Raw genomic sequence first — 20303 nt, 5'->3', positions numbered from 1 at the left:
CACCTTACCCTGGCCTTCCGGGATCTGTGGTTCTGGCATCAGTGGTCCCTGCTCAGGAACCGGGTCTGGAACCGACATCTGGAGCTCCGCCTTCAGCGGCTCCGGTTCAGCGTCTGAAGAGTTCATTTGGGCACACGGGCCCTCCACCACCTCCATCGCTGAAGTGGACGAATCAGTAGCGGCTTCACCCACCTTGGTAGCACCATCAGGCGCCTCTTTCTCCGCAGGTTCCGCCATCAGAGGTTCCTGCTCTTCCACTTTCATGTCCCCTTTGAGAGGGTCTGCAACAGTGGTCTGGACACACGGGTCCCCGGAGGCCTCTGGAATTAAGACAAACTGTGGACAAGTATCATTTACTGTAGGAGGGAGGTCCGGCTCCTCCTCTTCTTCCTCGGCTGGTTCCGCCGCCTGGGGCAGGATAGGCTTTAGGAACCAGGCCCCGCAACACTCACATTGGGGCTCCCACGCCAGTGCCTCCCTCCGGGAACAGCCACAATTGAGGCCAAAACACTGGGTAAACATTTCTCCATCCACCTCAGTTGACCTGAAACCTAGCTGTAACTGAGATGGTTCGACTCCATCTTTAAGGGCTTCACTCAGGCAGGGGCACATTAGCATCGTGACCTCCATTCCTGGCAAATTCCAGGGCTCATACACATCAGGGTGTAACCCCTGGCAGTCTCTCTCATCCTCGGGGAGGGAACACTCCATTTCTGCAACAGAGTCCTATGCCGCTGGCGGTTTGGGTTGCAGGAACTGCGCCGCACAGTCAGGACACTTAGGCCCTTGGGTCAGCTCCCCAACGGCACACTCACATTCATTCAGACGGCCGTGCAGGCATTCTTCCCCGTCTACCACGGTCATCGTGAGGGCAACTGGTGACTCAGATGCTCCGTCCATCCAGCCACCCGTCACCTTCCATTCTTTTAACGCACACGGGCATACCACCATTGGCAAGACTAAATGGGGGGCCCGTATGATTCTATACAGCCAAGGGTGTTTTTCTCGGCATCCTTTGCTTTCCTTAGGGGGAACAGAAAATTCTGCTCAAGACACTCCCTCCCCCTGGTGGACTCTAGAGGAGGGGCAGCACACTCTTTTGGGGAATGTTGCGAGCTCAGTACCGAGTCACTCACAGTGTGGGGGCGGGGCTCAGGTTTTCCCGCCAGTCCTGGATAACCGGTTGCAACATTTTCCCGCGCGGCCGGGAACTTAGCACGTGGCTTCCTCCGCCTTGAGGGCTTCCCCATGGCGAAACAAAAATAGGACAATTTAGAAAAACATGTACAGGGCACCCCAGGTCTGATCTCTCAGCAGCGCCTCCAAATGTAGCCCTTTTTGTGAACCGGCCTGACCCACCCAATCTCACATTGGCCCCTCGTGGTCTAACCGGTTCCTTTCCCCGCAACACACCTGCTCTAAGGGACTACTGGTAACTGTGGCTCCAGTAGATCTGAGCCTCCGCTAGCTGGGAGCCTGGGGAAACCCTTACCATTTACCTGGTGCAGCGCCTCCACTTACCCAGGATCCCCGTTATGAAAGATAGCCCTGGGTAAGAAATACAACACTCATAGATATAATACTAACACTTTACTAACACACAAACAAAGCAGTACACAACATCATAACCTTATGCTCTATCCGCATCACCTCAGCCCAATGTCTGGTGTTCCCACCCAGTGTCCTGTGATCCCCACACCCAATGTCCCGTACTCCTACGGAGGTCGTGGGTGACTGCGCAGTCACTAAATTAAGCTAGGGCCCAGTTGGTGCACTTATATACTTCAGAGGTACCTTCCGAGCACTCCGATGCTCGGGCCTGCAACTCTCTTCTAAAAGGGTCAGACGTCCGTCTGATCCTATCCAGGTACTTCTCTCCGTGGACCCCAACGAGGGTCCCACCGCTTCCCGGGAACAGCAACCGAATCACGGCAACACCAACCGCATCACGGGAACAGCAACCGCCGCTATCCCTAACTAACCCTATCAGGACAGAAACCCTAACCTAGGGCCTGTCCCTGATGAACCGCAACCTGGGATGGCTTGGGGAAAACTCCTAGGGCCTGTGGAACAATAACCTGCCCCCCCTCACCTAGCTACCCAGTCCTATCTGTAACTCTCTAGCTACTCCTAACTCCCAGATGCTAACAGCCTGCAGCAGACACACAGCTCTCACTGTCAGCCTGCAGGCATTCACACACGCTGCACACACTGCGCCCAGCACATGCAGCGACACACACACACACAGCTGCACTCACACACAGCCACCTGAATCCCGCAGCAAATCCACTGCACTCACGCTGTGCCTATTTGCCAGTGCGCACAGCCCTATCCGCTGTGGCACTGCCAAACTGCACCTTCCGCACCTAAGGGTAACCTCCTTATCTAGGGCCGTCCCTCTTCAGTTACCCCCTGCCCTTACCGGGAATTGGGGCCTGCCTGGGGACCTAAGGAGAACCCTTACCTGGTGCAGGAGCCACGCGCTCCTTGCACCCTTCCTACTCCTTCCTTCTCCTCGTGCAGACTGACGTGTGCAAAGCCCGGGAAATGTATCTATATTCCCGGGCTGAGCTTCCTCCAGCCCTATTGGCCGCAAGGGAGCACCTGACCTCTGTCTCCCTATGCCTGCCCTTGCGCGATCTCTCCCTAGCTCTGGGGATCCTACCTGCGCATGCGCGACCTGTCTGGAGCCTTCCCTGTGCTGGCCACCTACTGCGCATGCGCGAACTAACGCGCAATGGCGGCGCCCTCTCCTTAAGCCGCCGGGCCGGTGGCAACGCGATCGCGGCCTTAGCGACGGCCCGATCGCGTCCCCGGCAACCGGCCTGCACCTCACAGTCCCGCTCTGCTCCCTGCAATGGCCCCCACCCTCGCGTCTGCCCGGCGGGTCTACCGCTGCCTCCGGCGGCACCCGCGACCACCCGGTAAGCCCGTAGGGGGGTCAGGGAGTCAAATTTTACCTCGGGGCTACACTTATTAAAGTGTTTTTCCATTTACTAGTAGAGGGAATTTTCCATCTCTACAAATGTGCTTCTTCCCAGGTCTAATTCTGAAGATTCTGAAAATAATCATCAAACCACACTGTTTTTATCACACGTTTCTGCTATTGCAAGTCTTCTCCATTTATACTGTAGAACATCACTTTATTTATGTATGTACGGTAGGTAACTATTTATTTGTATAGCTCCATCCATAGACAGAGCACATACAGTAACAGCAGGAATGGATTCAACAAAATAATATGATAGTATGGGAATAAGCAATGAAAGCATAAAAGTAAATATTAGGGAAAAGAGTACCTGCCGTAAAGAGCTTACAATCTAATTGGTATGTGAGGACAACATACAGAGACAGTAGGAAGGTGTTAAAGTACTGTAAGTTCAAATGCAGTGGGCGAGCACTTTGGAGCTATTGAAAAGCTTTGTTAAAGTGGTGAGTTTTGGGATAGGCCTTGACGCTAGGGAGAGATGGTGCTTTACAGGCAAAGAGCATTCCAGAGGTGTGGGACAGTAAGTGAGAAAGGTTTAAGGTGGGACAGAACTTTAGATACAAAAGGTTAGACAGAAGATATCCACGAGCAAACCACAAGAGTCAAGTAAGGACAAAGCAGGCAAATTAGGGCTGAAATATAATGAGGGACACAGGAGTGCAACGCCTTGAAAAAGAAAAATGTTACAAGTGTAGTCCTGCTTCCCCCCCTCTGGGAGATCTTGCTATTGCTACAGGTGTATTGGTGCTTGTTACCTGTGAGGGTCCAGGAGAGATATGCTTCTGCTAGGGTAAGGGGAAACAGGACAGGCTTTTGGTGATCCTTCAGGTTCTTCTCATGGTGTCAGCGCCTCCAGTCACAGCAGGCTCCAGGGTTCCTGGAGACGGTACCCACCATGACAGACTGAGCAAGTCACAGCGATGGGTGGGATGTTGGTTTGATGCCGAATTGCTTGCACTAACTTTTGCAGAAAGCTTGCATCTGGCTTTGCAAGCCCATGCGGCTAAACCCACAGGATAGCCTGACAGCTATTAGGACTTAGGCCTCAGGCATGGTCAGCGCTTAGGCGCTGACCTGTGTTGAGGCGCGCTCTTGCTTACCAGTGAGCCCCTGCAGCCGCAATGAGAGCGGCTTTAGCAGGGGCTCGCGCACGCTTCCGCAAGCGTGCAGAAGCGTAGGTCTTATCCAATTTTTCGTTTCAAGCGCTCAATGAAGCGCAGGGCCGGTCACGTGAGCGGTTCGCCCAATGAGGGCGAACCAGCTCCGTGACGTCACTGGCCCGCCCCCCGACACGCCCCCGGACGGCACGCAAATCAAGGCCAGGGAAAGCACCCGCTTTCCCTCAGCCTCAGCGTGCCTCCGCACGGCTGCTGCAACCCTGGACGTAGCCTTATATGTCAGGAGGCAGAAAGTATAGTCTGGACCAGCCATGGCTACTCAAGCAATACAGGACTTAATGGGAAGCCATGAGAGGGATTTCAGCAGGAGAAAAGCGGAGACAGATTTAAGAGAGAGCAATGTGATTCTTGCTGCAGCATTTAGTATAGATTGTAAGGGAGAAAGATGATCAGCAGGAAGGACAGACAGTAGAAGGTTACAAAAAGTCACAACGGGAGAGAACAAGGGCATGAGTTACAGTTAAGCAATGTGAAACAGAGGGAAGAGCACATCCTGCAATATTACTGAGGGAACATTGACAGGTTTTAGCGCCAACATGAATGTGAGAGGAGAATGTGGGGACTTAGTTCAATGTGACATCTACAGTAGGAAGTGTGCTTGTGTTACTGGATGTATGATAGTACTGCTAACAGTAATGAAGAATGGACAATAGGGCCAGGCTGGAGAAGACTTTGAGATGCTCTGAGTTGAGATGCTCTGTCTTCGACATGTTAAGTTTAACTCAGTGTAGGGATATCCGGGGTGATATTGCGGAAAGATATTCAGAGCCTTTGGTCTGTACAGCAGGTGTAAGGTCTGGGGTTGAAAAGTACGTCTGTGCGTCATCAGCATAGAGATTAAATTTGACACCAAAAATATGTGATACGGTCCCCTAGAGGGAGTGTGAAGGGAGAAAATAGATGTCCTTAGACAGGCCCTGATCTATGCCCACAGAGAGATCGACAAAATAAGAGGAGGTGTTAGCAAGAATCATGGAAGGCAGGACGAGAGTTACGATTGGAAGATGAGATGTAGAATTAGAAGAAGGCACAGATTCCCTCGATATGTAGTAAGTCTCGTAACCATTTGATCACAGTGCAAATGTTTAGGAACATTTGGCTTCACATATTTTCTTTTCTCTAATAATATTTTGAAAGTAGTCGGAGTCAAAGGATTGAGAAAAATTGTTTTTTTGGGGGGGATCTTATTATTTTAATATTCTATTGTGCTTTTGAGGGATATTCAATTAACATTCCGGTCACAAATTCTATTATATCTTGGAGTTAGTATTCTAGAAAGGCATTTTACTAGATGTCATTGCATCAAAACCTATATTTAATGTTGGAGCATCTGATTTTTTCTTCTAACATATCTAATTTATTTTCCCAAATATTTGCTTTTGGGCTCAAATATCTTGTATTTCCATTTAGAAAAGGTAGAGAGTAAAGACGTTGATATATATACTGTACATTTCAGCCTAACTACAGCTCAACATCCCAAATCTGAGCACAAAGAGTGTTTAGAGTTTTCATTAAACACTATCAAAGATGCTCAATATATTGTATTTTTGTTTCTTGGGTCGAAATTATGTCTTAGGAATTGTAATCATATTATAATAGAGCTTAGCTATTGTATCACTGACAGTATATTTATTCAACAGAAAAAACAATAACAAGCCATTTTAATAGTTCAATATTTGTCTAATGAATACTTTGAATTTAATTGCATGGTTTTCACTTGGTGCTCAAGAATTCAAACTATTTTTATTTAGGTAACATAAAAAAGATTTTTGCTAAAGGAAATTCTGGTTTTTGGTTGCTTCACCAGATGATTGCAATTCACTGTATCACTAATAGTCTCTTAATATAATACATTCTTTGAGAGATTCTTACTGCATGCTCATTAAAAGGTAAACTTTTCTTGGACTGGTTGTTGTGTCAATCAGCACCTTCTTGCAGACCTAAAGCCTCCCTTTTTCTCTGTTAGAAGCTGTTATCATCTTCAAAGTCATATCAAAACAGTGTTTGTTCTGTGCTTTGATTTCACCCACATAGTGAATTCAAAGACTACAGGTCTATTTTGTGAGACTGTGTATATTTCAGAGGCTGGGTGAGCTGTTGTCTTTGCATGCATATAAGCATGATTTAAATTACATTTTCCTAATAAAGTGCTGTTGAAATAATATCTGTCTGCTACTTATAAGGAATGCCTTGCTTTTCCGTGTATTATACTGGCAGTTTTTGCAGAATAGTTCAGAAGCACAAAATTGGACAAACACAGTTTTCCATATGAACCATTTCTGTTTATTGATTTTACTATACCATATATAAATAGTGTACTATCATTCTTTAAACATATCTACGATGTAAAAATGTTCAACTATCTCAGTGTTTTGGGTTTACCTGCAACAAAACCTTTTTCTGTGTCAAAGGCTAATTTGTTTTGCTTTTGATAGCTGCATACACAATACACAACATAAATAGATAACATATAGATGTTTGCATTATCAGCAAGCAATTGTAATCATAAAAATAAAGAACATTTTGGATATGCTCAAGATAATGTAATTTATAATGTTAATATCCTAATAATACAACTCTGTTTTAATCTTTGTATAAGATACTGTGCATATTGCACTGCCTTTTCAGCAACAATACTTCACACTATATTACCCTACAATACCTACAGATGTAGCAAGAATTATTGACTCCAACACCGGGACAAGCTGCGTGATCGGGACTGGGGCCTTCTTCTTTGCCCGGCTGCTAGTCCTCTAGTTGCCACGGACCCCGGCTCTCCCTGCTGTTGGTCTCTGGCCAGCCGGGCTTCCCTGTCTCTTTCTAGCTGGGCCTGCCTCACTAACACTGTCTAACGCAGAGTCTGAAATCGATGCATGCCAGAAGCAAGCAGGGCCCAGCTTTTGGCGTGCTCCGGTGTGACAGATAGACCCGGCACGTGCCAACGTCAGAGGCTCGGCGGGGGACAGTGTCAGGGAAGGGGGGTGTTTAAAAAAAATGTATTTGGGGGTGTTTGTATGTATTTGGGGTGTGGGCTTTTTTATATGCATTTGGGGGGTGGGGTTTTATTGTATGTATTTTGGGGGTGGGGTTGTATTGTATGTATTTGGGGGGGAGGGGGTTATATGTATTTGGGTGTGGGGATTTTTTTTGTACGTGTAGCCTAGTGCCCCTTTTTATGTATTTCCCGGCCCTGGCATGTGTCCTGGTAAGAGCAGGCAGTGTCAGGGTTAAATCCCTTTTACATGGCCAGGATGTGAGTCCGTTGGTACACTAGCAAGATGGTTTCCATAGCCAGGTGCAGGCTGGGTGGCAGTTGGAAGCATCATGCCTGAAGGGGGGAGTGTGAGGTGTCACATGTAGTATGGTGTGACGCCGGGACCTACTCTAACACCTGCCCAGTTTGGGGCTGGGTCAATAACCCCTCCCCAGGTATATAAGAGGCTCCTAACAAATTTAGAAGAGAACGATTCCAGTCAGTGAGGCGGGGTTCTGCCTTACCTCATCAGGATTTATATTCATGATGTGGTGGGTGTTGGAGTTTGAGCTAGCTGGGAATGTGTGTTAAAGCATGTTTCCCTATTCCAGAGCACTGAAGTTTGTTAAGCCAGATAGCATGATCAACGATATAGTGTATAGATAAATAGAGATATATTTCTGTTATCTATAAAAACTGCACCCTCCTAAAGTATTGGGTGTTCCTGCTCAGCGTGATTTACACTCTGGAGTCACCATTAGAGATGTGCAAAATATTCTCATAAGGTTGTGAATGATGCAAAATGTGCACCTTTAAAGTAGTGAAAGAAAACTCTGCATAGTTAACATTGGCTATTGATTTGCTAACTCTTTGTATGAACAGATTGCATATCCCAGCATAAGGCTTTTGCTAGAGCAGAAAAAGGACAACTACAGTGGCACAACTGTGTAGAGTGCCCATTGACTCCCAACACATATAGAGAGATACCTCTGAACACACCTGCAATATCTGGAAAATACAGTAATTGAAAATATTTCACTATACTTTACATATTCGACACAACACAATAGGAGAAACACACCGCTCACTAAATCAATATTAATGAAAGTTTTGGAACAATTAGTTAATCCATAAATGGGTGCTACCTATGTACTTAATGCTAATAGTATTAACAATTGAATGAAGGTGTGACAAAGTCGCAGAATCACCCACAGATAGTACATTTGTGGTGCACACCACAATAACATTATATTTATATTTTACAGTGATGATATAACGTGAAAAACCATAAGTGATAGGTGACACAAACTAAAATAGACAACAACAATTTTAAAATCCCACGTGGTGTTGACTGACTAGTCACAGTGAGGATAAGTTGATATACTTCACAGCTGTGATTAATAGACAGCCCTAGTAACATAAAGTTTTATCCACAAACTATATGCATCACTAGATTAGGCTTTCCCTAGTAATACTTGCCAACGATGCTAGAGCTGGGCTGTTATTATTAACAGCATTCATATGTGAGGCTAGAAGTAGGGATTTCCCTCATTCACTCCAAAACTTGGTGATACTGTAGTCTGCTGCCTGCCTTCACACAGCTGCGCTGAATGTCACGGATGGTTAACGGTTTAGACTGGTAGCTGTGTAATCAATTATTTCTGTTATTGTAAACTTTATGATTAATACCTCATGAATAATAGGTTTTCCCAGTACAACTTGCCAGCGATGTTAGAGCTGGGCTGTTATGTGTAACAGCATTCATACAGTATGTGAGTTTAGCAACAGGGATTCCCATTTATTTCTGAGCAATACTTGGTGCATTGCAGTCTATTACCTACCTTCGTTGGAGAAATATTTATGGTCATTAGCTTGTAATACTACACTATCATATATATGAGTCTTATCTATGTGGATAAAACTTTATGTTACTAGGGCTGTCTATTAATCACAGCTGTGAAGTATATCAACTTATCCTCACTGTGACTAGTCAGTCAACACCACGTGGGATTTTAAAATTGTTGTTGTCTATTTTAGTTTGTGTCACCTATCACTTATGGTTTTTCACGTTATATCATCACTGTAAAATATAAATATAATGTTATTGTGGTGTGCACCACAAATGTACTATCTGTGGGTGATTCTGCGACTTTGTCACACCTTCATTCAATTGTTAATACTTTACATATTCCAATTAGTTTCTTTCCTAGGTATCTCTCCCTGTGTTGTACAGAGGAGCATTTTGTGAGGTGTATATATAAGGCAATGGTACCTCTACAAGGGAACTAGCCCTTCTCTTTCAAAAGCCCTATTCCAGAGTCTAGCTTTAAGACTTGGCAAAACTGTAAAATCATGGGGGAAATGTGTTGTTTCTTTGTAACTTGATCTTAAAGCATAAGATTAAATACTTTTCTTTCACCTAATAATATTGCCTAATTAATTACTTATTTATATAACTTACAGGAAGAAGACAAAGCACATCAAGGTAAGATTGCCAAATTTACAACTTAAAAGCAATTCTGCGCAAAGTGGGGGCACGAGATTTTATGCCTGTGGATCTCGTGAGGCCTCTGCAACATCAACTTACCTTGACTCTGTCTGAGTCAGGACTCATCTCCATGGCACCGTGGCGTCAAATGATGCTGTGGGTCACGTGGCGTGATGACACATGATCCCGCTGCGTCATTTGATGCCGTATCAAGGAAAGGGGGAGGGGGGGCGTGAACACCAGGGGAGGCAAGGCAGGGGGGCGCAGCAGCAAACGTTTGCGCTCCCCTGCTTTAGGCAAAGCAGGATCCACAAGGAGTCCCAAACAGATGATAGCATGCACTCTGCAGACCTTGTCTTCCACGTGGAGTGAAGCAGTGGGGACTCATCAAACCGGATACGGAAACAGATTGGCTTTTCACAAGATCAACGTCTGAAAAACAAGTCATACAAATTTCACACATTTAGTGCTTCATCGGGGGGTATAAATACCTGAAAACTTACCTTGGTGTGCTTTGTAATCATTCCAGTCAGAGACTGTGCTGCTGGCAGGCGACCTGTTCCTGCTCCTTTCTCCTCTTTATCTATGTCAAGACAAACAGCAAGAGATTTTTCTACTTGCTAAAGAATCTATTTTGAGAGTCTTGTACAGTGAATTTTGCTTCATTATTTCTATAACTGGACAGTAGAAACCTCTTTATAACTGCTGCTAGAAATTTGGGCTGCGCCTGCAAAACTGACACCCACAAAGATCAGGGAGAGTAGAAAGTTGATAAAAGTATCATTATCATAGTTACATAGTTACATAGTAGATGAGGTTGAAAAAAGACATACATCCATCAAGTTCAACCTATGCTAAATTTAGACAACAGATACTTTATCCTATATCTATACAGTACTTCCTTATTGATCCAGAGGAAAGTAAACAAAAAAAACCCCAGTGTCATACTGTAACATCCAATGATAAGGGGAAAAAAAATTCTTTCCTGACTCCAAGAATTGGCAATCGGATTAATCCCGGGATCAACATCCTTCCAATGTACTGTATACTTATTTGGTATATCCCTGTACAGTATACCTTTCCTATCTAAAATCATGTCTAAACTTTTTTTGAACAAAACTATTGTATCTGCCATCACAGACTCCATGGGTAATGAATTCCACATTTTAACTGCCCTTACTGTAAAGAATCCTTTCCTTTGTTGCTGGTGAAATCTACTTTCCTCCAACCTAAAGGGATGCCCCCGAGTTCTTTGTACTGCCCGTGGGATTAATTAATTATTTATTTATTTATAAAATATTTTACCAGGAAGTAATACATTGAGAGTTACCTCTCGTTTTCAAGTATGTCCTGGGCACAGAGTTAAGACAAATAATACATGGTTACAAATACAGTTACATAAATGAACAGGGTATACATTATATACAAGACATTGCATGCACAGTTAAAGAAAATGTATATTATGGGCGTATGAAACAGTTAGGGGCCAGATTAAAATGTGAGACAGCCTTAGATTTGAAAGAACTTAAACTGGTGGTGGATGTGAGAGTCTCTGGTATGTTGTTCCAGTTTTGGGGTGCACGGTAAGAGAAGGAGGAACGGCCGGATACTTTGTTGAGCCTTGGGACCATTAACAGTCTTTTGGAGTCTGATCTCAGATGATAAGTGCTGCATGTGGTAGGGGTGAAGAGCTTGTTCAGATAGCTGGGTAGCTTGCCCATAAAGAATTTAAAGGCAAGACAGGAAAGGTGAACTTTGCGCCTAGACTCTAGTGATGACCAATCTAGTTCTTTGAGTATTTTGCAGTGATGTGTGGTGTAGTTGCATTGGAGAACAAAACGACATATGGAATTGTAGAGGGTGTCAAGTTTACTAAGGTGGGTTTGAGGTGCCGAGCCATATACTATGTCTCCATAGTCAATAATTGGCATTAGCATCTGCTGTGTGATACCCTTTCTGACCAGGAGACTTAGGGAGGATTTGTTCCTGTAAAGTACCCCTAGTTTGGCATAGGTCTTGGTTGTCAGGGTATCAATGTGCGTCCCGAATGTTAAGTGGGAGTCAAACCATATGCCCAGGTATTAAAAACTAGTAACAGGGGTTAGGGTGGTGTTAGCGTTGGTTCTAATCTGGAGCTCAGTCACTGGAAGCTTTAAAAATTTAGTCTTGGTACCAAATACCATTGTTACAGTCTTGTCAGTGTTTAAAAACAGTTTGTTTTGGGAAATCCAGTTTTCGAGTCTCAAAAAGTCAGACTGTCAGATGTGTTGAAGGTCAGAGAGGCTATGGCTGTGTGCATATAGGATTGTGTAATCTGCATACATGTGTATTGAGGCTTCCTTACAAGCTGTGGGAAGATCATTAATGAACACTGAGAAGAGTAGGGGCTCCAGAACAGAGCCTTGAGGTACACCGCAGTTGATATCCAGTGGGTTTGAGTTAGAGCCTGAGATGGACACATGTTGGGATCTACCTGATAGGTAGGACTGAAACCACTTTAAAGCATGCTTCCCTATTCCAGAGCTCTGGAGTTTGTTAAGCAGGATAGCATGATCAACTGTATGAAAGCCTTTGCAAAATCTAGGAATACTGCACCAGTGAGTTGTCCCCGTTCCATTTCACACTGGCTTTCATTGCAACTTTTAGCAGGGTAGTTATGGTGGAGTGTTTGGGGCACAAGCCAGATTGGAATTGGCTGGGGAAATTTGTCTTGGTACAGTAATCGCTTAATTGGGAGTGGACACATTTTTCCATGACTTTGGATAGAATTGGGAGAAGTGAGATTGGCCTGTAGTTTGAGACAGTGTTTTTGTCCCCACTTTTGAAGATTGGGACAACTCTGGCAGTTTTCCAGGTCTTAGGGATATGGCCTGCAGACAGAATAGAGTTGACTATGGAAGCAATTGGTTTGGCAATGGCTGGGGCACCAAGTCATAGGAATCTAGATTGTAGTAAGTCAGGTCCACATTGGCTGCTTAGTTTTAATTTGAGGAGCACTTGTGTAATCTCCTCTTCGGATACTGGGCCAAATTGGAAACTGTGGGCAGTGTTGGGAGGGGGTGGGGCTATGTGGGTACTCCCAGGATGAGATTCAGGTTTGTGGTTTGGGCTGCGTTTCGCTAATAAGTTAGTGGCACACCCCACAAAGTAATCATTGAATGCATTTGCAATGTCAGTGGGGTTTGTCAGAGTAATATCCCACTTAGTGATATTACTTGGTTGTTGATGGTTAGAAGGCTGTAATATATTGTTGATAACCTTCCAGAAGTTAGCTGGGTTTGATGTATTCTGGTGGAGATTGTCAGAGTAATATTGTGCTTTTGCGTGCCTTGTTTGCCTTGTGCACATGTTCCGCATGCATCTGTAGTGATTGAGATCCTTGGTAGTGCCAGTTACTTTGTAGCTTTTCCACAAGGTATCCCTGAACTGGTAGAGTGCTACACTGGCGACACAGTTTATTGCACTGCGGCCAGATCCGCAAGCCGGGAGATTCCCCGGCTTGCTAGTGGCCGCCCCTCGGCGTGCCGCGCGTCACTGACGCGCGGTCACGCGTCATCGGGAGCGTGCGCCCCCTGCACGCGCGTCCAGGGCTCCCCGAGGGAGCCCTGGTGTCCCGCGATGTGGGGGACGGCGGCAGGGGGTTCCGGGGGACCCGGCGGACCCGGCAGCGGGAGGGAGAGTGCCCCGATCGGAGGGCGCTCTTCCGCTGCTTCGGCACGCGCCCGTCACCCTCCGGCGCGCGCCAGGCTACTGCTGCGGCCGAGAACGGGCAAATGCTCGAATAAACTCGGCCGCAGCAGTATAAGGTCAGTTGTAACCAATGGGATGTGGGCCCCCTGTACCCTTATTTTGCGTAGTGGAGCATGGGTATCGCAGAGTTTTAAGAACTCGGATTGGAAATAGTCGAGCGCAGAATCAGGGTCGGGAATTAAATCGATTCTGTGCCATGGGCAGTTGGTAAGGTCATCCAGAAACTGTTGTGGGTTAAAGTTTTTTAATGTTCTAGTGAGAAGAACTTTAGGGCTTGAATGGGGCGGTTTAATTTTCCTTACACAGTACACTATTGCATGGTCACTGAAAATGTCAGGAAGGATGCCAGAGGATTGGATTCTGCTGGGGTTTGAGGAAAGAATCCAGTCTTGCAAGGATTGGTTATGCGATTTCAGGTTTGTCCGTGTGGGTTGGGAAATGAGTTGTGATAGGTTAAGTGACTTGAGCTGTATCTGTATTTTGTGTTTTTTAGGGTCAAGCCAATTGAAGTTGAAATCCCCAAGAACTAGCAGCTCACTCTTCTCATTCAGGGAGGAAATGGATCCAAGAAACTGGGTGATATCAGTCAGGGATTGTAGAGGGGCTTTAGTGGGTCGGTAGATGCCAGCAAGCAAGATGGGCTTAGAAAAGGGGAGGCAGATATTGCCAACTAGAATTTCAAAAGAGGGTGGGCTTAGGGGGAAATTTAACAGTGAAAATTGTAAGGTGTCTGCAATATAAAATAACACCCCTCCGCCTCTCTTTGACCTATCTCTCCTAGAAATGGAATATCCCTGAATGGCGATATTTGCATCAGGGGTTTTAGGGGTTAGCCATGTTTCTGTAAGAACGATGGCTTTGGGTTTATGCATAAGGCACCATGCCCTTAGTTCGTCCAGTTTGGGCAACAGGCTCTGGATATTTATATGGGCGACAGATAGCCCTTTTTGGAATTTAAAGGTGGAATTCTCAGGGGCATGGGACAGAGCTGAAATGGGAGGACCTGCGTTAGGTTTAATATCACCTGCTAAATAGAGTAATAGTATGAGTAGAAATGTGGGTAGTTGTTTGCAAGTTGTAAATTTGTGGTGTTTGCCATTAAAGTGGGCAGTGGTTGGTGTGCTGGTTTTTAGAGTTCTCCACCAACATTCAGTAGATAGTGCAAGGCTTTTGAGTAGTCCAGGGTGTATGGTGATTTTGGATGTGGGCCAGGAGGGAGGAGTTTGTAGTGTATAGAGAGAGTAACCTCTCCATGAGGCCAGGAGAAAGAAAAAAGTTAAGATACATAGCAGGTTTATCATGCCAGAGGTAGGCAGTTCTGCATGGAGCTGTTGTGAGCAAAGTGAGTGTGTGCAGACTAAACAGCAGGGGTGTGCCTGATCCTTGTCAAATGTTTTGTTGCATTGCAATGCTGGAGTCAATTCAGGGTTTCAGTGGGCTGAGTGGATGTGGGAGGTATTTTTGTGTAGTCAGTTTTGGGAGAGGCTGTAGTGAAGTAAGTTGTAAAGGGGTGGGGGGTTAAAATATACAGGTTAACAAGCATGGGATCATAGTGTGGTCATATAAGCTCACCGTTTGTTGCCTTGAGTAAAAGAGTTTGCAGAAAGATGCAGTCACCTCTAGTCAAACTATAGTCTAACTATATATTGTCACTTAAAATGATCACTGTAAATGCATCACTCTTAAGATGCCAATGCAGGGGGGATATTTGTTTTATACAACTAAGGCAGTCACATGACCCGTTCTTTTGAAAGCTCCTTGCATTGTCCCCGAATTTATTTGTATATAGTTATCATATCCCCTCTTAGACGCCTCTTTTCTAATGTACTGTATATAAATCTAATTTAGCTAGTCTCTCCTCATAAGTTAGATTTTCCATCCCCTTTAATAATTTGGTGGCTCTTCTCTGCACTCTTTCTAGTTCCATAATGTCTTTTCTTAGGACTGGTGCCCAAAATTGTACTCTATATTAAAGGTGTGGTCTTACTAATGCTTTGTAAAGGGGCATAATTATGTTTACTTCCCTTCCATCCATTGCGCATTTGATGCATTTGATGCAAGATAAGATCTTGTTTGCCTTTGCGCACTTTTGCTAATCCTGCAGTCTACAAGCTCTCCAAAACCCTTCTCCATCAAGGATTCCCCCAATTTATCCCCTTTTAATTTGTAATTCACCTTTTTATTCTTGCATCCCAAATGCATAACCTTACATTTATATGTATTAAACCTCATCTGCCATTTACCTGCCCATGTTTCCAGTCTATCCAAGTCCTTCTGAAGAGAAATTACATCCTGCTCTGTTTCTATTACCTTACACAATTTAGTATCATCAGCAAAGATTGAGACTTTGCTCTCTATGCCAACCTCAAGATCATTAATAAACAAGTTAAAAAGCAGGGGTCCCAGTCCTGATCCCTGAGGTACTCCACTCATGACTTTAGCCCAACCAGAAAAAGTTCCATTTATGACAACCCTCTGTTGTCTGTCCCTTAACCAGTTTTCAATCTAGGTGCATATATTATTACTGAGCCCAATTTTCTTTATTTTGTACACCAACCTCCTGTGTGAAACCATATCAAAAGCCTTTGCAAAATCTAAGTTGACCACATCAACTGCATTACCCTGGTCTTTGGTTGGAGGAACATCATATTCAGCCACAGAGGCTTGTAAGACCAGGGGCCTTCACCATCCAGAGGTCTGGAACCTCTAAGACTCTGCATCACTGTATGGAGATCTGCAGTGGATGCCTGCCGTGCTAAATAAAGATCCTTGTTATTACACTTCTGTCTAAGTATCAGTCCTTGGGCAGGAGGGAGAAGCATGCAGTAGTGGGGCTGACTTCTGGACACCCTGGAACCCACTACGGCTGGAGGTGATGAGCACCAAGAGAACGAACCTAAGCCTGTCCTGATCTCCACTCCATCGCAGATCAGCTCAGCTATCCTGGCTATCATAGGTATTGCACCACACACAAGGTAGCATAGGCTGTGTATCACGCACTGGGAGGGGTGGGGGGAAACAGTGCTACATAAAAAAGGGAGACCCTGCCCCGCAGAGCTTGTTTCCCCATTAGTTCCACTTCTCCTACTTGGTTATAAACTCATCTGCACATTGATTTTCGGCATCTTTATTTGATCTAGAAATATTAGTACTGTATATAATGCTATCATGTTTATCTTCACAAATTGTACTGCCATGTTATACTATTTGCCTATAAATAAACAATAATAATAACAAATGAAACTTTTTTTTTTCCTAAGGAAAATAATCTACAGCCATTTTTCTTTTATATCAAGGTGTCAATAACTCATCAAAGTTAGAGGTCTTTTTTTTAGTTCTTAAATTCATAAAGCAACATTCAGCAGTTTTTAATAATTCATTGAATGCTTTGCTGCAGGGCTGCTTTGTTCTGAAGTTCATACTAAACCAAAAGGGAAAAAAAAGAATGAATGCAGGAACAATTTAGGTTGTTTTCATAAAGTAAATTGATATGCACGACATAGCTAGAAAAGGATGAGTTAGGGAATGTTCACATTTCTAATTAATACCTTAGTAAAAAAAAGTGTTTTTCTTCCAAGCAGCCTTTCTTCTGTCTTGGACAGACATACAGTATATATACAGTACTTCACTGCTGCCAATAAGAACTTTATGTCTTCTGCTTGGGGACTATAAAAGTATAATTTCCTATTGATCAAAGCAGCAAAACATGTGAAATCTTATATGTTTTTTCCCCCTAAATAAATCAGTTCTGTAGTATTAGATCATTCTGCATTTTTTTTAAATGTTTTTTTCAACTCTTAATGCTATTTTTAGTGCAGTTTTCAGCTTCCAAGTCACATGGGCCAAAATAGGAGCTTTGAAATGCAGACATAGAGTTAACCCCAGAGTGGCTACCAGCAACCCCTACGGAGGTAAGTATCTTCGGAAGCAGTATGAAATTAATGGGGTTTAATTCTGTATTAAACAAATGAAAAAAATAATGGCTTTCGCAGTTAACGAAAAGATCCCTTAACATCCATTGGGTTGTTTGCTGAAAATGACATTAGTGGGTACTTACAGTAGTCAGGATTTTTTTTTTCCCCAAAGCATTACACTTACAGCACTGAACTTCTTAGGTTTTATTTTCAATGGCATCAAACAAAAAGAAAAAACAAGCTCTATACTACAGTATGGGATAGTCATTATGTTTAAGTTTTATTTAAAAAATCAGTTACAAAATGTCAATATTTTTGGAATGCAATCTATCTAGATTTCAAGAAAAAAAGAAATGTATAACCATAAACATGAGTAGAAAAGGGGGGGGGGGAAAGTCCTCGGGCGCGTCACTCTGCTTCCAGCTCCACGACGTATGTTACGTGTAAAGTAGAAGAGAGAAGGGAGGGCCACAGTAAAAAACAACTCAAAGTTATACACACTTCTTTCTTTAGAGTGGGAAGGGAGGGGTGGGAGGGGAAAAACAGGGGAAGAATGATATTAAAACACACTTTTTGGGTAGAGACACACTCACATAGAATTTCTAATATCATGAGCTGGTGTTCTCTCCTCAACACGTGATGACATAGGTTGTAGGTGAAGAAGTGCCCTCTGGTATCTTCCTGGCTGGGTACTCCAGTACACAGGCGCTGCTGGCGCGATTTGTGTTGGAGCGGGTCCCACGCAGCAGGACCTCCGACACAATTCCCCTATCTCCTAAGGGTCCTGATCCTCATCGCAGTGTGAGCTCCAGCCGGAGGGTCTCACACAATGTCTCAGGGGCCTGTGACCTAATCCCAGGCCGCAGAGCGCCACGTGGCCGTCCGGTCACTGGCGCTGTAATAATAATAATGGGAAGAGTCCTTATCTGGGGCCTTCCCTGCAACACTCCTCTACAGGTATCTCAGGGCCTTTGGGCAAAGTCTAGGCCTAGTTCAGGAAGCACTGCTCCCTGGACACCACCTTCTCCCTTCGCTCCTCTGTCCTGCCCAAAGGCCCCAGTAAGGCCCTGAGATACCTGTAGAGGAGTGTTGCAGGGAAGGCCCCAGATAAGGACTCTTCCCATTATTATTATTACAGCGCCAGTGACCGGATGGCCACGTGGCGCTCTGCGGCCTGGGATTAGGTCACAGGCCCCTGAGACATTGTGTGAGACCCTCCGGCTGGAGCTCACACTGTGATGAGGATCAGGACCCTTGGGAGATAGGGGAATTGTGTCGGAGGTCCTGCTGCGTGGGACCCGCTCCAACACAAATCGCGCCAGCAGCGCCTGTGTACTGGAGTACCCAGCCAGGAAGATACCAGAGGGCACTTCCTCACCTACAACCTATGTCATCACGTGTTGAGGAGAGAACACCAGCTCATGATATTAGAAATTCTATGTGAGTGTGTCTCTACCCAAAAAGTGTGTTTTAATATCATTCTTCCCCTGTTTTTCCCCTCCCACCCCTCCCTTCCCACTCTAAAGAAAGAAGTGTATATAACTTTGAGTTGTTTTTTACTGTGGCCCTCCCTTCTCTCTTCTACTTTACACGTAACATACGTCGTGGAGCTGGAAGCAGAGTGACGCGCCCGAGGACTTTTCCCCCCCCTTTTCTACTCATACCTATACAGAGGTTGGTGAATAACCTCGTGAAAGACTCAGGCAGCGGAATCATTCTGTGAAAAGGACTGAAGCCACACCCTAAATAGTAGGCAAAAAACTTTTCTTGGCGCAAATTTTCTCTTTTTCCATAACCATAAACATAGCTTTTGAAATAACTTGGTTTGTAAAAATTCACGAAAAATCATGAGAAAACACTGCTGTAATATTTTTTATTCAGAATCTATTTATCTTGTTAATTTATTTGACAAAACAGATTTTTCAGAAAAATAGTGAAATTGTTTAAGAATTTACTAAATCATCATTTTTTTAAAAATCTCTTTATTTGTAGTTTCATATAGTTTTCCATTTGAACAGAATACATTTTCATCTTTGAATATCTTTTAACACAGACCAATACAATTGAGAATCCATATTACGATAGTTGGGAACACCATGAAAACAGTTAATGAAGAAAGAGGAGGGAGGGAAGTGGAGGGTTGAGGAGGGGGGAGGGGAAGTGGAGGGTTGAGGAGGGGGGAGGGGAAGGGGGGAGGGGAGGGAAGGGGAGAAAGGGAGGGGGGATGTCACCACATTTGCATAAACAACTCTTTCAATATAACATTTCAGTGTACATATTCCTCCACCTTCTCACTTATTCAAACCACCTCTAACAATCCATCAAAATAGTAAGCATATATAGCGACGATATTTCACGGTTCTTATCTTTATTATTGAAATGCATATATAACCTTATATTAGAAGGGGGTCCCAGACTTTTCATAATCCAGTAATAGTGTCTTCTACATTACTCATCAAATTCTCCATAAGCATGACATGGGATATTTGTTCCCTGACCTTTCTGTAGGTGGGGGCATTGGTCTGCCTCCAGCATCTAGTGACTAGACATCTGGTAGCATTGAGTATGTTTACTATTAGTTTTGAATCAGTTTTGTTCACACCTTCTAGTAGTTTATTTAAGTGTAGAAACCATGGATCTTTTGGTGCTTGGACCCCAGTAGTTTCAAGAATAACCTTAAATATATTCTCCCATAGGGGCTGCATTTTAGGGCAGCCAGCCAGATGTGAGACAGGGATCCTCTCTGAATGCAACCTCTCCAATATAACAAGATATTTGGGTCTATTAATTTTAGAATAGTAGGGTTTTGTACCATCTTCAAAGTAATTTATGTGAATTTTATTTTTTGGCCACTCCTTCCAAGATGTCATGCCAGTTCTCTCAATCAAGTTCTTCGCGTAATTCCTTCTTCCAGGCCAGCATATATATATCCCAAAGTAGTGATATAATAATATTGAAATGATGTTATTTTAGTCTTTTCAGAGGCTTGTCTGCACATCCTCTCAAAATA

The sequence above is a fragment of the Ascaphus truei genome, chromosome 7 (genome assembly GCF_040206685.1).
Source record: "Ascaphus truei isolate aAscTru1 chromosome 7, aAscTru1.hap1, whole genome shotgun sequence".
Lineage (NCBI taxonomy): Eukaryota > Metazoa > Chordata > Amphibia > Anura > Ascaphidae > Ascaphus > Ascaphus truei.
The sequence above is the reverse complement of the archived record's forward strand: the minus strand, read 5'-3'. Positions refer to the sequence as shown.